Genomic DNA, 21,717 nt, shown 5'->3' with positions numbered 1-21,717 from the left:
GGCCGCGCTGTGGACTGGCTTGAGTCCAGGATTCCCCTCTGGCACCAGTTGCCTTTGTCTCTGGCCGGCCGCATTGCCATTGCCAAGATGTTGGTGCTCCTAACAGTTTTATATTTGTCAATATTCCCAACCCCCTCACTGCCCAATTTTTTGGCAAAGTTCGCTCATTGCTCATTACTCTGGTCTGGGCTGGTCGTCACCCCAGAATTGCATATAATATTCTCATTCTCGCATGGCGGTCTGGGAGCCCCCGATTTTAAACTATATGCCCTTAGCGCCCAGGCCAGTTTTCTCCATTTGTGGCTCCATCCCACTCTTTTTCAGCTGCATGTCGCGGTGGAAGCCGACCTTGCTGCCCCGTGGCCGGTCACGACTGCCTTGTTCGCCCCGGCGAAACTCCCACGCACCGAGATCGACACGGTGGAGACCGTGTGCTGGGCCTGGCATGGGCTCCGTAAACTGTCCGGCTCCGATATGCTCTCCGCGAATGCCATGCCTATTGCTCATCTTCCGGCTTATCCTTCCCTCCAGTCTTCCAGGATGGGTAAACATGCCACCCGCTTAGGGCTTTCCACAGTGTCGGACCTCTACCCTGGGGACACATTCTTCTCACTCGCTGCCGACTCCGGCTCCATGGACACTCTGCTTTACTATCAACTCTGGGCTAACTGCATGGAGCTTCACTCCTCATTCCCCCAGCCCCCTCCTTCAATGGACATTCTTGACTTCCTTTACACGTCCCCCTCCCCTCGGAAACTAGTCACTAAAATGTACGCCTTTACACTGGCAGCATCTCCCTTTGAGGATCTAAGTGTCGAAATCTCTCAAGTTGACTGGCTCTATTGTTGCAATCAGATAAAATACCTATCCCCAAACTACTGTCTGCGCCTTACCCACTTTAAATATTTACATAGGCTCTACCGGACTCCTGGTCAGTTGCACAAGATGGGTCTTATCCCCAATGATAGATGTCAGCGCTGCTCTGCTCTTGCACTAGACTTTTTCCACCTCGCCTGGCTGTGCCCTCAGATCTCCGCATACTGGCGCGAGGTCTGCGCCGCTATTTCTGAGATCACCTTGTCGCTGGTCCAGCCTGATCCTCTGCTTTGCCTCTTAGACTTTGTTAAATTTTGTCCAGATGCCACACGCCGCTTGACTAGGATGCTTCTTGTCCTTGCGTGGTGCAGAGTCTCCATGTGCTGGGGCTGCATGCTTGCACCCAAGGTCACCATTTGGCTCAAGGATGCTTCGCATTGTCAGACACTCCTGTCTGAATTCTGGGACCTAATGCCAGCCAAATCCTGCCCAATTGCCATATGAGGTCCACTTGTGTCTTACCTCTTAAGTTGCAACTCTCAGCGACCTGTGACCTCCCCCGTGCTGCCCGCGGGCGCTACACCTGCGCCGGCCACCGGTGATAGTCAATGAGCAGCTTGCTTCCCGTTCACACTCCTTTCTGCTCCATCAGCCTCTCTCCCCTACTCGATGTGCCTCTTCCCATGGCTCACTGTACTACCCTAGTGCTCCCACAACATCTCTCCTCTGTATCGATTTCATGTGTTACGTGTTCGAGGTAACCTTTGCTGCATTACACTGTACTTCTGTATATAATGTCTTGATATGGTGCAAACTTGTAACCTTGCTGTGCACCTTTGTTCAATAAGCTAGGCAGACAAAATATCGAGTTTTAAATATCGACATACAATAATGTCTATGTTTAAATATCGAAGGGACATAATATAGAAGGTAAGTTATAGCGATATGTTTAATATCGATGTTAGTAAAATCTATGTTACTAATATCGATATTACTAATATCGATGTTAGTAATATCGACGTCACTAATATCGATTTTTGTATGATTTTTATGTATATTATTATGTATTTATTATGTATTTAATTTGTATTTATGTAATTTAAGTAAATTTTGTATTTTAGTACTGTAGCGGGTTCTGGGTTTATAGGGGAATATGGTGGGAAGTAATTTAATTATAGTAACTTAATTATTAATAATGAGGAATTATAAATTAATTTTAATAGTTGGAAATTAATTTGTATTAATTGGTAATTAATTTTAATTAATTGATTAATTGATAATTATGTTCTGTAGTGGGTTATGGATTTATAGGGGAATAGGGTGGGAAGTAATTTAATTATACTAAATTAATTATAAATTTTTAGGAAATATAAATTAATTTTAATTAATTGGTATTTAATTTTTATTATTTGGTAATTAATTTTATTGAATTGATTAATTGATAATTATGTTCTTTAGCGGGTTATGGGTTTATAGGGGAATAGGGTTGGAAGTAATTTAAATGTAATTAAGTAATAATTAATTTTAATTCATTGTTTTGTTAATTATATTATTGGTAATTAATTATTAATTTGTAATTTATTAATATTAATTGGTAGTTATTATTAATTTATTTTTACTTAATTATTGATTGCTAATCATGTTTTTAATCATTATGTATTGGTATTTGTAAATAGTTTATATTTATTTAATAATTAATTTTTGTATTATTTTAAATGATTAATTTATTTATAAGTATGTTATTTTTACCTTCTACGCTATCCAATACTTTCACTACTGTTGCACTCTCTGGAGTTGCAATAGTAATTTTTACCCCTACACTATCCAACACTTTCCCTACTGTTGCACTCTCTGGAGTGGGAATAGTAATTTTTACCCTTACGCTATCCAACACTTTCCCTATTGTTGCACTCTCTGGAGTTGGAATAGTAATTTGTACCCCTACGCTATCCAACACTTTCCCTACTGTTGCACTCTCTGGAGTGGGAATAGTAATTTTTACTCCTACGCTATCCACCATTTGCCCTACTGTTGCACTCTCTGGAGTGGGAATATAAATTTTTACCTCTATGCTATCCAACACTTTCCCTACTGTTGCACTCCCTGGAGTGGGAATAGTAATTTTTACCCCTACGCTATCCACCACTTGCCCTACTGTTGCACTCTCTGGAGTGGGAATATAAATTTTTACCCCTACGCTATCCAACACTTTCCCTACTGTTGCACTCTCTGGAGTGGGAATAGTAATTTTTACCCCTACGCTATCCAACACTTTCCCTACTGTTGCACTTTCTGGAGTGGACATAGTAATTTTTACCCCTATGATATCCAACACTTTCCCTACTGTTGCACTCTCTGGAGTCGGAATAGTAATTTTTACCCCTACGTTATCCAGCACTTTCCCTACTGTTGCACTCTCTGGAGTGGGAATAGTAATTTTTACCCCTACGCTATCCAACACTTTCCCTACTATTGCACTCTCTGGAGTGGGAATAGTAATTTTTACCCCTACGCTATCCAACATTTACTTACTTTTTTACATTTGTTTTGCATTTTTATTACTGTTTATTTGTATTATTATTTTATGTGTATACATTTATTTGTAATTTATAATATTTTTATTTATTTATAAGTTATAAAAATTATTTTTAAAAGTTAGTATCAAGGAAGTGTATACTATGTATTATATTTATAGTATTAATTAGTTTTTTATTAAATTGTGTATTCTTTATTATTTTAAATATTATAACATATTTTAACTATGTTTATTACATTTATAGGTATTATTTTATTTATATTACATATTTTTTTAATTTAAAAAAACTATATGTTTTTTAATAACGATATTTTTGACATCGATATTTTTTTTAAATATTTTTGTACTTACCTTGTTAGAGATAGCATGTCGATATTTTTGTAATCGATATTTTTGTTGCAATATTTTTGTAGGTTTATATTTTTGTAATCGATATTTTGTCAGAGATTCGTTCAATAAACGTTTTTGAAAAAAACAAAAACGTTTGTATTCCCTACTGCCTGACCGACTCTTCATTTCTGGGAAGGCATAGCAGGTGCCGCGTCCTTTATGGTGTCCAGTTTATGACCAAGATGGGGTCCTTCATTCTATCCCATCAGGTAATGGAATTGGATCGTTCCTTGAGGGAATTCTTGGCTTCACACCTAAACACACTCTAGGTACACTTAGCGTTGGGTTCACATTATGAGAGTACTCTTGATTACTGCCATGGGGGCCGGTTTTCCAGCAATATTGGCCCCCTGTAACAAAGGCACAGTGTTTACCACTAGCACCAACCAATCTCCCACTGGGCTGCCAGGGCTGCTTTTTGTTCCCAGTCTGGCCCTGCCGGTGGTTACAAGGTTTTTCCCCCACAGAATAGAAAATAACTTGCAGATTTGGTAATACAGGGTCCAATTCCACATGTTTCTGCTACTGATTTAAATAATGGGCTGCTTGGAACAGGCAGCAAATGTTAGTGATTTTGCCTGAACAGCGCTTGCGAAATCTATTGTATAAAACAAAAATCTTAAAAGGGGTCTAGAGCCTACCCATTACTTACCTCTACTTACCATTTGCTGGCTCCCACATAGGTATCATTTCCTTGCTTCCTATTGGTCAGCCCCACTTCACTACCACTTTCTGGCTTCCATGTGGGCCTTGTGTCCCTGCTTTTATTGGTCAGTGCTTCTCCTGGCCGAACCCGAGACATTAACCTGGATCCTCAGGTCCAAAGTCAGCAGCTCTGGCTGTACCACCACATCCTCTCCACTCTAGGGATATCTTTCTCGGGTGGGACTTTGACCCTTTCACATTCTGTCCTCATCCCCCAGGAGCATTCTCTTCCAGTTCCTCCCTTTGCAGCCTCATTACTACAGAAGGCGCGATCTGGTGCTAGGAGGGGAGGAAGGGGTGATGGAAGTGCTGTGCCTCATAAAAGGCCCCTCTTCTGAAAAATGAAAAATAAAATGTTATCAATAGTACAAGTTATATGAAGACCGCCTCGTATTGTAAGTATCCAGAGGTGTCCATGACAGTAAGTGATGGTTTCTAAAATTCATATAATTAAAGATCAAAACAGTTTTAAGTAGCCATGAACCCAGCCACCAGAGTGGAACATAGAGTGGTTTAGCTCTCATCACTCTAACTTCACCCATTAAATAGCCAAATACATTATGTTCTCTTCTCTAACTCTACATGGTTCTTTTCACCATGTTAAGGAGCATTAGTGCTTTTAAGTGACACTAATTGACAATAGTTTTAAACAAAGTGGAGGTAAGCTTGGTACAAACCACATTGGCAAAGCCAATAGGTTTCACCTATGCAAAACCTATTGGCTGTGTCAATGTTTTTTACATGGTGCACAGCAGTTGACTTTCTGTGCTACATAGCTTAAAATAATAAAAAGGGGCTATGATGTGTCCAGCTTTGACCGAGCCATAGTGGTTTTTATTTACTTTAATCATTGTTCCACAGCAGCAAACTGCTGTGCACAATGTAACAAAACATTGACAATGATAATATGTTTTACATAGGCGAAACCTATTGGCTTTGCCAATGCTTGTCTTTTCTTGGCAGAAAGAGGTTGTCCCTGTCGAGGGGAATGCCGAGAACCTTTTTCTTCAGCTGGGGGTGGAGGGTGGGAGCCTTTTGACTCCCATCAGCTGCAGTATGAGGGCGGACGGGGTCCTGGTTTCCAGGTCTGGTGTCTACCAGGCTCGAATTATTAGGCTTGATAATTACGCCCCGAACACATTGGAAAGCGTTTAGTTGCCAACCGTAATAGCCCTCATGAGATACTCTTTTAGGGAACACGCAATAAGGGTCTAACAGTTTAATTGTAAAATATTTTTGGAGGCCTAAGTTGACCTCTGCCCACAAACAGATTGTTTCAAATGGAAATTTCATATCCTGATAGACAGAATGTGGAATAATATAATTTGTCCTTCAGGAAATTTGCATGCAAAATAAGTAATTCCACAAGTATGATGCAATTGCTGCATCTGGGGATTTAGATTTGCAGGTTGATTTGAGGGCATTGATGTGTGGGACACGTTGTAACCAGTCACCCTGTGACGAGCCATAATCTAATAAATTAGTAGATATTCACATTAACTCTTGCAGGAGGTTTTTTTCTGCAAATAAACTCCTGTTGAAAGAAAAAGTAAATGTGTTTCCATTTTTTAGTACAAGGAGCAAACCTACAATGTTTAATGGGCACTTAGTGAGAAGATTCTACGCATGAAAAAATATTTCATCTATAGTGATATGTACATCATTTATGCAGGGCAGATTTAGCTACCCTGTGAAAAATATGTGAGAGCCCATTTTATGTTTTTTGAATTGTACTACTTCAGGAAATCCATGACTACACACAGATTCTCTGGAGTGCTCAAAAGATCCTCAAAGAATTCCTAAAAAATCACACATTTGCTGCAAAGATAGGAGTAATCATACGGAAATTTATTTCTGACTTTTTTGGGCCTTGAGAATCATGAATGTAAGATGCATACAGTATTTTCTATTGAAACGACATGACAAATTACGTGCAAGAGGAAATCTTTGATGCACATCTTGGCCACAATTAATATATATTTTTGTAAATAGTGCTAAAAACTACAATTCTTACAGTTCAAAATGCTGCAAAGAGCAAATGTCAGTATTACCCCTTAGTGGTTCTCAATGTATGCACCTCAGAAGGATGAAGGCTTAGCCAGCCTTGTAATAAAAAAGCAAAGGCAGAGAAGCGACAAAGATAACCCTCTCACCAGTAACAGGAAATCAGGAAAGAGATATCTGACTTCTGAGGTAACAATTGATATGAACGAGCACTGATAACGATTTGTGGGAGTAAACTGAAGCAAAGGAGGTGGAGAGGTTATTACAGGGTGCACATTCTTGCAGTCTGTTTTGATTACCACATTAAGCTGAAAGCACATTGAAAGCACCTTGACTCACTATGATAAAAAACTGACTGAAAAGCACTGGTTTTCTTTAGCAGCTGCTAAAAAGTTCCACCTAAATTTGTATTAACCAAGTTTACAGTGGAACATTACAGCACAATAGGGACAGTGTAAAAGTCATAATAAATGTAATAAGGAAATAAGAAAACAGAAACTATTAACTTAATGGAAGCGAAATAGAGCCCTACAACATAAAAACATGTTACTTATTTTAATCGATATCAACGTTTACTCTCGGAACTCTGGTAGATTTCCTTGTCTTTAATTATGTCCACTGTAACGTTTGCATTATTTATCACTGCTTCTATTGAATTGTATGTCTGACTTTCCGTCCATCAACTTCTAAAGCTATAATTAGTGTTTAGCTCTTGCTCTGTGCGGTCTGGGTGGGTTGGGATTGAAGTCAGTTGAGTGCAACAAGCCGTTCTCTGCGCACTGCAGGACTCTGTTTCGAACATGGGCACCTCGCTTGCAAGAAGACTGTATCTTTCGCCTGAGCTGCACACACCTCTAACTTCCGCATGTGACAGGGGCCAGTACTACTCCCCCTCCGCACCTCCACTACTGTGATTCTTGAGTTATCCAATCACTAAACAGCTTACACTAGCATCAGCCCAACAATGTACAGAGGTAGCCTCTCAATGGCGACTTTGGTGTCTATCATTGAATGAATGAATGAATGAAACAGATCTTATCTTGCGCAACTTTGCCCAACGGGCGTCAAGGCGCCTAAATCAAAAAACAGCTAAGCCCCCCTACAGTACACTTCCACAGCGTTCTGTCATTAATAGGCCCTCTTAAAAAGGCAGGTTTTAAGAGCCTTTTTAAATGATTCAATTGTGGGCAGGGTTTTTATTTCGATAGGGATCGAATTCCAGAGCTGAGGGGCCACCACATAGAAAGCTCTGGCTCCCCATCTGGCTTGTTTGAAACGAGGAACAACCAGTTGACAGAGTCCCGCGGACCGAAGGCCTCTTGCAGGAACATAGCGCGTAAGAAGAGAGCCAATAGCACTAGAGGAGCCTTCTGTCACAGCTCTGTAGGCCAAACACAGAATTTTAAAACAAATTCTGTGCTGGACAGGTAGCCAATGAAGTTCTTTCCTGGCTGCCGTAGCAGAAGAGGTTTTAGGAAGGGCCAAAACAAAGCGAGCTGCAGCATTCTGCACAACCTGCAGTCGATGTAAAAGGCTTTTATTGGCTTCCATATAGAGAGAATTACAATAATCTAACCTCGATCCTACCAGGGCAACTGCGACCTGTTTACGTGCCTGGGGGGGAAAGATACCCTCGGATCTTATTGAGTATCCTGATCACACCCCAGCAAGTGGCCACGGTCCTGTTGACTTGCAGGGAAAGGGATAGCGAGGTATCGAAAATAACACCAAGGTTCCTGGCAGATTGGGAAGGGGTGGGGCAGATGCCAAGGGAAGGTGGCCACCACTCACTTGACCAAGCATCCTGGTCCTTCCCAAAAATCAACACCTCCGTCTTTTCGCCGTTAAGCTTCAGGGAATTTATAGTCATCCAGTCTGCCACATACTGCATGCATACCCTGAAACAGACGGCCGAAGTCCTGACAGAGGAGTGAGCCAGTGAGACCATAATCTGGGTGTCATCTGCATAGGACACCACCTCCATCCCCTGCGATCTTACTAGTCTTGCCAGGGGAGCCACGTAGATGTTAAACAGGGTCGGACTTAAAGCCGACCCTTGTGGCACCCCACACTGCAACGACTTGGCAGGGGAGAGGTGGTTCCCAAGCATCACTCTCTGCTCCCTTTCCAACAGAAAGGAGTTAAGAAGGCTCAAGGCCGGTCCCTTGACACCAGCTTCCCCGAGCCGAGATGTAAGAATGGCCGGGGATAGGGTGTCAAATGCGGCTGTGAGGTCCAACAGAACCAAAACCGTGGTTTGGCCCGAGTCCACTTTGCGTCGGATGTTATTGACCACACAAGTGAGAGCGGACTCAGTGCTATGGTGCTTTCTGAAACCATGTTGCGTGTTATCAAGGTATCCGGATGATTCAAGGAAAGAGGACAGATGGAAATTCAGATGCGCCTCAAGCATCTTAGCGGGGGCAGGGAGAAGGGAGATCGGCCTGAAGTTTTTCAACAAGGCCGGATCGAGGGACGGCTTCTTAAGGAGTGGTTTCACAGTCGCCTTCTTCCACACAGAAGGAAAAGAACCCTGGATGATAGCCTTATTCATTACCTCAAGCATAGGAGGAAGAAGGCTATTTCTACACTCTTTCAGTTTTTTCAGAGGTAGGGGGTCAAGGGGGGAAGCAGATTTAGTCCTGTCAAGCAACAGGTTCAGTCCTTCCAAGGATAAGGATGGAAATTCCATGAGAGAACAGGAAGGTTCTGTACCTAAAGAATCAAGACTAGCAATGACAGGCAATACGCTTTGATCCAAAGCATGGCGATGAGCTTCCAGGGAGACATGTATGTCCAGAATTTTATTGTGAAAGAAGTCAGAGATATTGTTACAAAGTTCCTGCGAACTGACTACGGGATCTGGGAGTTGCAGGGAGCATAAGGTGCCAGCAATTTTAAAGAGCTCCCTAGAAGAGGAGAGGGAGCCAGTGAGGTTGGAGAAGTACTCCTGCTTCACTGTCACCACTCTCCGTTTATATTCCCGCAGTGCGGACTTGTGGGCCTCTCGATCATTGGATTCCCAAGATTTCCTCCAGTTTCTCTCACTACTCCTACATCTCTGCCTCAAGAGTCGCAATTGGTCAGAAACCAGGGTGCCGTAGGCTTTCGGCGTGCTACATAGCGCAGAGATGAGGGGGCAAGTTGTTCCACTGCCCTAGAGATAGAATCCATCAGGTCTTGAGCTGCCACAGCTACATCTTTAGATAATAAAGATTCGGGAGTGGAGACAAGAGGGGCAAGGGCCTCATCGGATATCTTCCAAAGATTTCTCCTAAGCGTAAATGGAGTGGTTCCCATGTTGATAGTACATGAGGCAGGAAAGGAAAATTCCAAAGGCACTGCATAGTGATCCGTCCAAACCAACGGTAGCGGAAGGCCAGTGGAGATCCTAGTGTCGTTAGAGAATACTCCATCGAGTATGTACCCAGCCTTATGGGTGGGACTATTCACAAGCTGGGCGAGATCAAACGCGCCTAGTGAATCGACAAGCGATATTGTGTCCTTTGAATTGACCTCATCAAAATGAAAATTAAAGTCACCCAAAATGGTAAAAGCCGCTTTTCCAAAATAGGGTTCCAAGAGAGTCAATAGTTCTGAAGGGAAACTGGCCCTAGGACCGGGAGGCCTGTATATCAGAATCCCAGTGAAAGAAACCGAAGGAGAAAGGGTAATACAAAAGAACAGCGCCTCGAACCGATCTGAAGGCATCGATAAAGATTTAGTCATGTGCATTATCCCCTGCCTCATTTCCCCACCCTTCTAACTGGAGAAGAGGAGGCAGAGCCATGCCCAGCCCGATAGTAACAGCACAAAATAATCTGAACTGTTCACATATTTATTACTTGTGACAAGGGGCAGAATAATCTAGCCCCCATCGTCTGGGCCACGGTGCTGTTCACCAGCTGCTCCATTGGTAGCTAGTTGCCAGTAACCTTTACTGAGGGATATCAAAATGGCTATGAGTTCAATCTTTCTCCTCCAGTTTAGCATCTCTTAACACTATCTTCTGTTTTACAGGTTAGTAAAATCACCTTGAAAATACTGGTTCCTAATTATGATTTTTTCGCTCTGTTCTGATCAAGACTGGTGTTTTAAGCACACTGAAACATCCCACGTTGTTTTTACACAAGGGGATTTAATTGAAAAAGTCCTGGCAGGTCCATACCTTTGTGTTTATAATATTTAATGCATAAAATTGAGCTTATGCCCCCAGCTGTCTTAGTAATAAGCTCAGCAATTCATTATCTCTCGCAGAGATTTGTTTAGTAGCAGACGATCTTTTGGGCTGCCACTGCTTCTGGGCTGCTACTGCTCCTGGCATCTCGGTATACCTTCCGAGACCGCCACTGCCTTGCACTAAACTCCGAGTACCGCCTCAAGATACAAGGAACTACAGGGCACAGGGGGCCTTGCAGCAGGAGCCGTGCCGGATTTGTCCCACCTGTGCACCAGCGGGCGCACCGCGGGACGCACGCGGGCGTGTCCGGGCGAAGCCTGGAGGAGGCTGGCCTGCGCCCCCCCCCCCCCCCCAACAACTGTCCCCACAACATATTTCATCACCCCTATAACGACCCCCAGGTACCGATTTTAATTATACCTCTTGCCCCATTGTTTCGTGTGCAGTAAGATTGGTATTTATTGTTGCGGTGGAGTGACTGTTTGACGCATAAAAATGAGTAATCCGGCAATGATGAAGAGTAAGGGGGTCAAGGGGACTTTGGACACATTGATAACGAGGACAGATTGACTATTATGCCACGAGATAGAATTAACAGAGAGGCGGTTGTCTCTAGACCCCCTATCTCATTCAAGGTGAACCTCATTAGGATCATATAACCTGGCAGGTATCCCCCAACACTTAAACTTAATCCAATCCTGCTCATCACCTTATAACTTGGGGATAGCACCAGCCGCCTCGGATATATTGGCCCCTGTACACGATGATTTGCCAGCACTGCAAATGGATAGTTCTAACGGACCAAGCTTGGCTTCCAGAACCCGGACTTCCAATTCTTCTATCAAGGGTACAAAGGCAAAGGCATCCGTGAATCGTAAGAAGGGTGTGGGCCTGCCAAAACAATAACATCAAAAAGAGTCCCAGTGCGACTCCCAGACCAACTCAGCGGTAAAGAGCTGCTCTGTAGGTACTCAGACCATGGATGTTTCATTATCTATGCAACCCTGCCCCAAGGAGGACGGCACAGCTACCACTGCTACTGATATGACTGTACTGGACACCGCCCTTGAACGGATCAGGGAATCTATAGATAAAAACCTCGCCTTTTTGGAAGGCCGTCTAAAGCTTCTGGAAGGTACACTGACTAATCTGTCTGGGCGCCTGGAGTCGTGTTCTACTCCTGTGAACTCCTCGGTGCCTAGTGAGGGGCAGAGCTCTGGCAATGCCTCACACCATCAACCTCCAGCCTCGGACACATCAGAGAAACTGTCAGCAATGACTCTGGTGATCGAGGACCTGTTGAGCAAAATAGAGGGTGTAGGCATAAACAACATACTGCCTAGTTGCTCAGGGTGCTTAGGGAGCACATCAAATGGTGGAAATATAGTCAACCCCATATGGCAGACATCTCACAACCAGCCCTACAACCTGGGAGGGGTGCTGGACACAAGAGTCATCTCAATTTAAATTATAACAAAGCGCCACCCCTTATAGCACCCGCCACTACTCAAAGAATGCCCAACCCAGAGATTACATATAGGGAAAGGGACAGGGTAAATGAAGAAGGCCTGACTTTAAACTTACCTCCAGAAGCCACACCTTATACAATAATATTGGCAAATGTACCACAATCCACCTTTAAATCAATTGAATCCTGGGAGTCCTTACGTAATAAGTCCCTTGGCTGGCTCGGGTCCAAAACTGGCCTAACTGAAGCCCTATTCAGGGAATTTAAAATGGCAAGGAGAGTGGGATGGGTGGGGAAAAGCGGCAAGAGGCTCCCGGGCGACTCTATAGTTCTTACATTTAGAACACCAAATTTAATACAAGAAATTTGGCGCCGACAGGGTTCCCTCTATGTGACCAATTACGGTATAAATGTACTTCCGCTGGGTTACTTCTATCCTCCCACTAACCATCTTCACTGCGCAGGACTGCAGTTGCAGCCTCCAGCCCATCCCACGAACAACATGCTCTACACTCAATCTAGCATACCCTTGACTAATAGATTGAGGTCCTTTCTTCCCTGGAAGATAATGATTGACTCAGCAACAGTAATAGTAATAAGGTTCAATGTCAATCAACGGAAACATCTTTGCAATGTATAGCTTTATCTGTAAATTCCGCACAACCCGATATTGAGGCAAGAAATGCAGCTAATAACTGTAATAACTGTAAAATTCAGAGCGGTAAACTACTCAATCTAAGGCCAGCATTTTTCATAGCGAAACACCAAATAGCTTTCTTGGCCTCAACGTTGTTCTTGCCCCCACTGATTGTACATCACAGTCTGGGCTTAGATCGAAAGAAATAAAGATCTTGTTCTGGAATGTGGCAGGCCTTAAAGCTAAACTGTCTAACCCTGCCTGGCTGGAATTCATCCACAATTTCGACATTATATGTATTCAAGAAACCTGGTCTGATAACATTTTACATATTAACGGTTTTGTCCTACAGGTTAAATGCCCATAAGATAGACCTCATGAAGTCTAAGATCTATTATCAGGTGTTAAAAGCAATCTAAACAACAAGTATTATATAGTTTTGACACATTTTTATAATAATATTCAAGCTGCGGATACCCGACAAATTTTAATGCATCTGCAGAGAGATCTGGACAAGACCCAAAGAAGTATTGGTAAAGATTATTGTATAATCTGGGGCGGAGACTTTAATTGTGGACCCTGCCCACATACCATGAGAGAGGTTTGTGGTATAGATCCAGATGATGCAAATGACTCATCCCATTTTTTGCATTCTGCTCCTGGTGATTATTTAACTTGCTAAAATATTCTATGGATCTGCGAATTGCTAACAGTGTGTGCTCGCTCCCAACTCCTTTTAATAGTACCTTTAATGGACGTGGCATGTTTTCAGCCATAGACCACATACTGGTATCAAAATATATATGCGGACAGAATACACAAATTCAAAGTACATCCTGTTGCTTTTAGTGATTATTATCCGATTAGTGTTCTTTTAGAACTCCCCGCCTAAGCGTTAACAAGCAAAATACTGGCAACTCACCTGGCGGGAGATATTGCCATTGATAGACAAAATGGTTACACAGTCAAATGGGCGGGTGTAAATCAATCTGAACTTTGTAAGCACCTTTTAACCACCTGTAAAGATGATTTCATAATCTGCCTCGATAAAAACGCGAATAAAACAGATGTCCTTAGTTCCTTCAGGAATATAACTCAGATCATACAAAACAGATTACGGGCAAAAAGTAAGAAATGGGCTGACAAGAGAAGCGGTTGGTTGGACTCCAAATGTTCACAAGCCCATGCAGCCTTGATAACTGCCTTACACAAGCCCATAAAAGATCGACCAGATATAAAAAGGGCAAGATTAGCCTATAAGACGTCTCTTAAGGAATGCAAGGCGACCATAAAGCTCGAACTAAGCCCGTCTGCGCCCGTCCGCACCTGGACCGCGCCCAGCGCCACAACCCCTGGCCCAGGCAGACACCAGCCCACCCGCCGGACCTACGACGCCACCGAACTCAACGCACTGAACACCGGCCGGATCCCTGGATGCTACCAAGCCACACCGAGACGGACCCACGGCCCCTTCAGCTGCCACTCCTGCAAGTTCTCCTGCATCCGGACCAGCATCGCACCCGCACCCCCCAAGCCGAGACCCAGCAGCAACCACCTGAAGTGCATCCTGCTCAACACCCGCTCCGTCCACAGGCACGCCGTAGAGCTCTGGAACCTCCTCGACACAACATCTCCAGACATCGCCTTCCTCACGGAAACCTGGATGAACGCCTTCTCAGCGCCCGACATCGCCATCGCCATCCCAGACGGTTACAAGATCACCCGGAGGGACCGCGGCAACCAGACCGGAGAAGGCATCGCCATCATCCACAGGAACACCATCCGCATCACGACCAACTCCGACGACACCCTCACAACCGCCGAGCACCTGCACTTCCAGATCCACACCGACCCCAAGACCACCCTCAGAGGCACCCTCATCTACAAACCCCCGGGACCACGCACACAATTCAGTGAAGACATCGCCGACTTCATCAGCCCGCACGCCCTCCCCTCCGCTGACTACATCCTCCTCGGGGACCTCAACTTCCACCTGGAGAACAACAACGACCGCAACACCGCCACCCTGCTGGACAACCTCGCCACCCTCGGTCTCAAGCAGCTGGTGACCACCCCCACCCACTACGCCGGACACACACTCGACCCCGTCTTCTCCTCCAGCAAGGACATCACCTTCAGCCACGCCACTGGACTCCACTGGACGGACCACAGCTGTGTCCACTTCAGCTACAGAAAGAACACGATCCACCACCACCAGCAACAGGTTGCACGCAGAAGCTGGAACAAGATCACAGTCGACCAGCTCGCCACCTCCCTGAGCCAGGACCCCCCGCCAGCTCAGCGAACCCCAGCCAGGCCGCCAACAACCTCACGAAGTGGATCAGCAACTGCACAGACGATCTCGCCCCACTGAGGACCCCGCCCAGCAGACCCGGCAGTAAGAAAGCACCATGGTTCACCGGCGAACTCAAGAGCTCCAAGAGGAACTGCCGAGCCCTCGAGAGAGCCTGGCGCAGAGACCCAACACCAGACAACATGACCACCCTCAAGCTCGCCACTCGAAAACACCACCAACTGATCCACACCACCAAGAAAACCGCATTCAAGGAACGACTGGACAAAAACGCCCACAACAGCAAGGAACTCTTCAACATCGTCAAAGAGCTCTCCAACCCCAGCGCCGGAAACAACAACATCACCCCATCACAAGACCTCTGCAACTCCCTCGCCTCCTACTTCCACAACAAGATCGCGGACATACACAACAGTTTCAGCACTCAGCCAACGCACGCCACGACAGCACCTGCACCCCCCACCACCACCCTCCTCGCCTGGACCCCGATCAACACCGACGAAACCCTACGCACAATGAACTCCATCCACTCCGGATCTCCAACCGACCCCTGCCCTCACCACGTCTTCAACAAGGCCGACTCCGTCATCGCGCCCCACCTGCGGGACATCATCAACACCTCCTTCGACACCGCTACCTTCCCGGAGAGCTGGAAGCATGCCGAACTCAGCGCTCTACTGAAGAAACCATCAGCGGACCCCACCGAACTCAAAAACTACCGCCCCATCCCGCTCCTCCTGTTTCCGGCCGAAGTCATCGAGAAGACCAACAACACGCATCTGGCCGCCTTCCTCGAGACGAATGGATCTCTCGACTACTCGCAGTCCGGCTTCCGGGCCAACCACAGCACCGAGACCGCCCTCATCGCAGCCACTGATGACATCCGAGCCCTGCTCGACAACGGGGAAACAGCGGCCCTCATCCTCCTGGACCTCTCCGCGGCATTCGACACTGTCTGCCACCGCACCCTAGCGCAGCGCCTCAGCAACGTCGGAATCCAAGAGAAGGCACTAGAATGGATCATCTCCTTCCTCGCCGGAAGGACACAGAGAGTCCGCCTCCCCCCCTTCAGATCAGAAGCCACCGAAGTTATCTGCGGCGTCCCTCAAGGCTCCTCGCTCAGCCCCACCCTCTTCAATGTCTACATGAGCCCCCTTGCGGCCATCGCACGCCAACACAACCTCAACATCATCTCTTACGCCGACGACACCCAGCTGATCCTCTCCCTCACCAACGACCCCGCCACCGCCAGAGCCAGCCTACACGAGGGAATGAAAGCCGTAGCCGAGTGGATGAGGAACAGCTGCCTGAAACTGAACTCAGACAAGACGGAAGTCCTCATCCTGGGATCTTCGCCCTCCGCCTGGGACGACTCCTGGTGGCCCCCTGCCCTGGGCAGCGCACCCAAACCAACAGACCACGCACGCAACCTGGGCTTCATCGTGGACTCCTCCCTCTCCATGACCAGACAAGTCAACGCCGTCTCCTCGTCATGCTTCAACATCCTACGCATGCTACGTAAGATCTTCCGGTGGATCCCCACCGAGACCAGGAAGACGGTCACCCAGGCCCTCGTCACCAGCCGACTGGACTACGGCAACTCCCTCTACGCCGGAACCACTGCCAAACTCCAGAAGAGACTCCAGCGAATCCAGAACGCCTCAGCAAGACTCATCCTGGACATCCCCCGACACAGCCACATCTCTGGACACCTGAGAGACCTGCACTGGCTCCTGGTCAACAGGAGAATCACGTTCCAACTCCTCACCCACGCACACAAAGCCCTTCACAACCAAGGCCCAAGATACCTCAACAACCGCCTCAACTTCTACACTCCCGCTCGCCAGCTTCGATCAACCAACCACGCCCTCGCCGCCGTCCCCCGCATCCGAAGATCCACCACAGGAGGAAGGTCCTTCTCCTACCTGGCCGCCAAGACGTGGAACTCCCTCCCGACTCACCTCCGCCTGACTCAAGACCACCTCGCCTTCAGGAAGCAGCTCAAGACCTGGCTGTTCGAGCAGTAGCGGACCTCCCCTCCCCAAGCGCCGTGAGACCCTCCGGGTGAGTAGCGCGCTATATAAATGACTGATTGATTGATTGATTGATTGATTGGATTTATTCAAATCAAACCCACTGCTATGGGGACCCCTGTTAGCCTTGGTCTTAAAAGCTTGTTTTCCCCTGGGATTCACAGCCACCTGGACGAAGTCGATACTTGTCACTCTTTACAAGAAGGGTAATCGTGACGACCCATCCTGCTATAGACCAATATCATTACTAGACTATTTTGCAAAGGTGGCTGGGCGTGTTGTTTTAAACCGCCTCCAGTTATGGGCGGAGGAAAATAGCATAATTTCTGAATTACAGTATGGCTTCCGCCAAGGTGTGGGAACCATCGAACAATGTTTGAATCTGAACTTACTGGTAGGAAAATATTTACAGGCTAAAAGGGGGAATTTATTTTTGTGCTTTGCTGATTTAAGTTTAGCCTTTGACTGTGTTAACCAGCAGAAGCTATGGAGCATTTTCAACGCTATGGGGGTCGATACACCCATTCTTAACTTTTTAAAACAGTCCTATTTAGCAGTCAGGGCCCGGGTGCGCTATGGAAGGGGTGGTGAACTCAGTAAGAGCCTACCTGTAAAGAAGGGGGTGAGGCGGGGGTGCGTGCTGGCATCCCTCCTGTTCACTCTTTATATTAATAGTCTGGGAGCAAAACTAAGTAATGATTGTCAGGATTTGCCATGCATAAACAGATGGCCAATAGGAGCATTACTATATGCGGATGATGCTGTCCTATTGGCCCGTACTCCCATTGGCCTACAAAATCTTATCTCTAGCTTTTCTGCCTATATGCTAGATCTTGACCTCCGTGTTAATATAAACAAGACATTTACAATGAAATGTTGCAAGCCCACTACTAAGTGCAGAGAATTCGCTATTGAAAACAGGAAACCCTAATTCACAGCTCACTTTTCTTACTTGGGCATTGTATTTGAAAAAAGCGGTCTTTAGGCTAATGCTATTGAATCTAGGAAATTATTATTTTGTAAAGCCACTGGTGCTATAATTAACTTTGCTAGGAAGTTGGCGAGGTGCCCAGTTGCAGATTTAATAACAATCTATAAAGCCAAATGCATTCCTGTTGCCATGTATGGAGCAGGCATTTGGGGTCATGCCAACGCCGAGTGCCTGCAATTAGTTGAAGACAGGTTCTTAAGATATCTTCTAGCTGTACCTAGTAGCACAGCTGTATTTATATGCCACGCTGAGCTGGGGTTGCCTTATCTTTTAGACCTGATTAAATTGCAGCCTATTTTATTGTGGCATAAGGTATGGACTGGTACTTCTACGGGTTTGAATAGGGACCTGATCAATGATTGTTTGTCCCTTGACAGGGCTGATCGCATTCCCTGGTTGACTTATGTTAAAAATTTACTAGAGAGTTTAGGACATCCTGAATACTTCTCTAACCCTGACAGTATGAATAATGTTACTAGAAATAATTTAAAATCACTATTTCTGGACTACTTGGAGTCCATCAATTTATCCAGTAATTTTGTAAAACCGTCAGTGAGAGCACACCAACTACTCTTGATTCAACCAGGAATACAACCATACTTATTAAATACTGTAGGAGCTTATGATAGATTGTTATTGACCCGTTTACGCCTTGGCATCTTTCACATTACGGTCACCTTCCCAAAATCCAATGACTGGTCCCGTACTTTATGTTTATATCCGTGCGATAACATCTCTGCACAGTCGACAAATCATGTTATATTTTTTTGTAAATTTTATTCTATGCCCAGGAAAAAATGGATTTTACCAATTTTAATGAGATATGGCTTGAGACAATGCCGCCCCGCCCTTCTAAAGATGCAATATCTGAATGACAGACCCGTGACTAATCACATTGCTAAATACTTAACAGGGGTGGTTAGACAACGGTTGACAATGGATGGTCCCCCTTCTTTTTAAAATATTGTCAGAACTTTTCTTTAATCTGTATATACATATGAAATGTACGTTTTTATTTTTTATCATGTTTTGTGCTTTTATGGTTTAACATCTTTTTAAATTGAATAAAGCGTATTCTGACTGTGTAGTAGCAGCCTTCACAAACAGAGGTTAAATGAGTCACTTTATTATGTGACCAAGCGCTCCACGTCTTCAAGCAACTTATTTCTCCATTTTAGCTTCAACATTCCACAATTGACTAATGTCATTACTTCCATTACACCAGCTCTGAACATCTCCTTCTTTTTAAACACAAATAAGTCATTGCAGTAATTCATTTAAATAGTGAAATTCACCATATAGCCTATGGGAAAAAAAGGTTTGTTATCTAGCTTAATTCATTAATCATAAAGATAATCACCTAACTTCATGGGACGCTTAAGTAGTCTCTTTAGTTTTCTACTCTAGCCTAGTAGTAGGCACAGGACTGGAATTAAAATCAATTTCACTATCTCCTTATCCCAGGTCTCCTTCACCACCCCTTGACTGATCTTCCAGTAGTCTACTCCCTATAATTTCCACACCATTCCAATTTTTAATCTCACAGCATTATTTAACACTTGTTCAATGCGTTTAGGTTCAAAGTAAGAACTAACTTCCTTCGGACATATGCCTGGTTTCTTAATTCTAACCGACTATCCAACCTTTAACTTGCTGTGTTTAACCCCATGTTTCCTGTCATCATATTTTTTGTATATTGCTTAGTTGTTTATTATTTTTTCTCTGACCTTTCCCAAAGACTAGGTCACACTCCATGGGAGAGGGTAGCCATCCTGGGTTAAACTTTGAAATAGGTTTCAACTCAGTAATTGAAATGGGGATACCCCTGTGAATGCCACTTCTGCTGATCTATATGACTAAAGATTTCTATACACTTTCATTAATTAACAAGAATAGCTTTTTAATGCTAACTGAATGCCCCCCCTTGAGAACTCTATCAAAGCGTTCCACCAATTCATTTCCACTTGGATGGTAAAGAGATGTTGTCCTGTGGCAAACCCCACATTTAAACAAAATATTCCTTAGCTTTCTCTGAGACAAATTGTACACCATTGTCACTCAGTAAAATGTTGGCCATCGCTTCATTCTGGAAAATCTTGTCTATGAACCATAGTATTGTATCAGTATTTGATTTGGTAACAACTTTGATGTAAGGCCACCAGGAAAATACATCCATCAATACTACAATATATTTTTGAGTATTCCCAATTGGCCACATAATGTCATCTGCCACTTTTTCGCACCAAGGAGGTTATGGGTACTAGAATGTATTGTCTATAGGCAGTCTCAATGTCTTCAGAGATTTATAAGCTGACATGACATTTTCTGACTTCCTTTTCTACCTCATCATCAATACCTGTCCACCAATATAAATGTTTCCTTGCTGATTTAGGGGCCAATTCACAGAACTAATCTGAGATAAAATCCTCAACTTACTACTTTTGGTATTCACAGAAGGCATTTAGTAGTAGTAAAGTTAGGACTCCTAACTTTACTACAATAAAATGCCTTCTGTGAATACCAAAAGTAGTAAGTTTAGGATTTGATCTCAGATTTGTTCTGTGAATCGGACCAATAGTTTTTTATTATACATAGCTGCCTCTCATGGCACACAGAAATATATTTTTTCCTCAAGACAGAAGGAGGAATTATCTTTTCCCCTCTAACTAAGAATCCTTCCATAATTGCCAGTTCAATGCATACCTCCCAGGATGCTTTGAGTTCTCCCATATCACCTTTATTGTGCCATTCCTCCTTCACAAAATCAATAATTTTTTTTAAAGTTCTTGATCTTTCACACTCTCTGCTTGCCATTCCTCCAGATTTAGTGCATGTTTCCCTGTTTCTTCCTGATTTTCTAGTAATGTAGTGGGCATCCTATTTTCAAAGTAAATATTCAACTTTGTACACAAAGTCTAACAAGTGCATGGATAAATGGGATAACATGACATTCCCACAGTGTTAAAAATGTTCTATAGTGGTTTATTGTCACATCTAACAATCAACTCTTTCCCTCATTCAAACGAGCAAAAATGTTCCAAAGCCCATACGTCTGCAAGTGCTTCTCTCTCTGTCACTGCATAGTTCTCTTCTCAATGTGATAATGCTCCTGAAGCTAACACTATAATGACTTCAACTCCTGCACTATTTCTTTGAGACAAAACTGCCCCAGACCTTTACTACTGGCATCTGTAGTCCCTATGCTAGTACACTGGAGATCAAACCTTTGTGCAGAAGTTGTAGAACAAATTGCCTCATTGATATTATTAAATTCTTACTTACATTCATCTGACCACAGACGCTTTACGTTTGTTTTATCAACTTCGTCACTTGGGAAGTTTTCATGGAAAAATTATTTACTAATTTCTAAAAGAATTCTGCTAAACCCCAAAATGACCTTAAGTCCTCCTTATTCTGTGGATACGGAGCCTCTTCAATAGCTAGTACCTAAACTTTCTGAGGTTTGGCTCCACATCCTCTAATCTCATGACCTAATTAAGTTACATGTGTCTTTGTAAATTTGCATTTGGCATATTCAACTTTAAGGCCTTAAATTTCTAGAACTTCCAGTACTTTTTCTAATTCCTTGTCATGGTCCTCATTGACTCTTCCCATAGCTAGTATCCCGTCTTGGAAAAAAAAC

This window comes from Lissotriton helveticus, chromosome 5_1 (genome assembly GCF_964261635.1).
Source record: "Lissotriton helveticus chromosome 5_1, aLisHel1.1, whole genome shotgun sequence".
NCBI classification, from domain to species: domain Eukaryota; kingdom Metazoa; phylum Chordata; class Amphibia; order Caudata; family Salamandridae; genus Lissotriton; species Lissotriton helveticus.
This window is presented reverse-complemented; position numbering follows the sequence as displayed.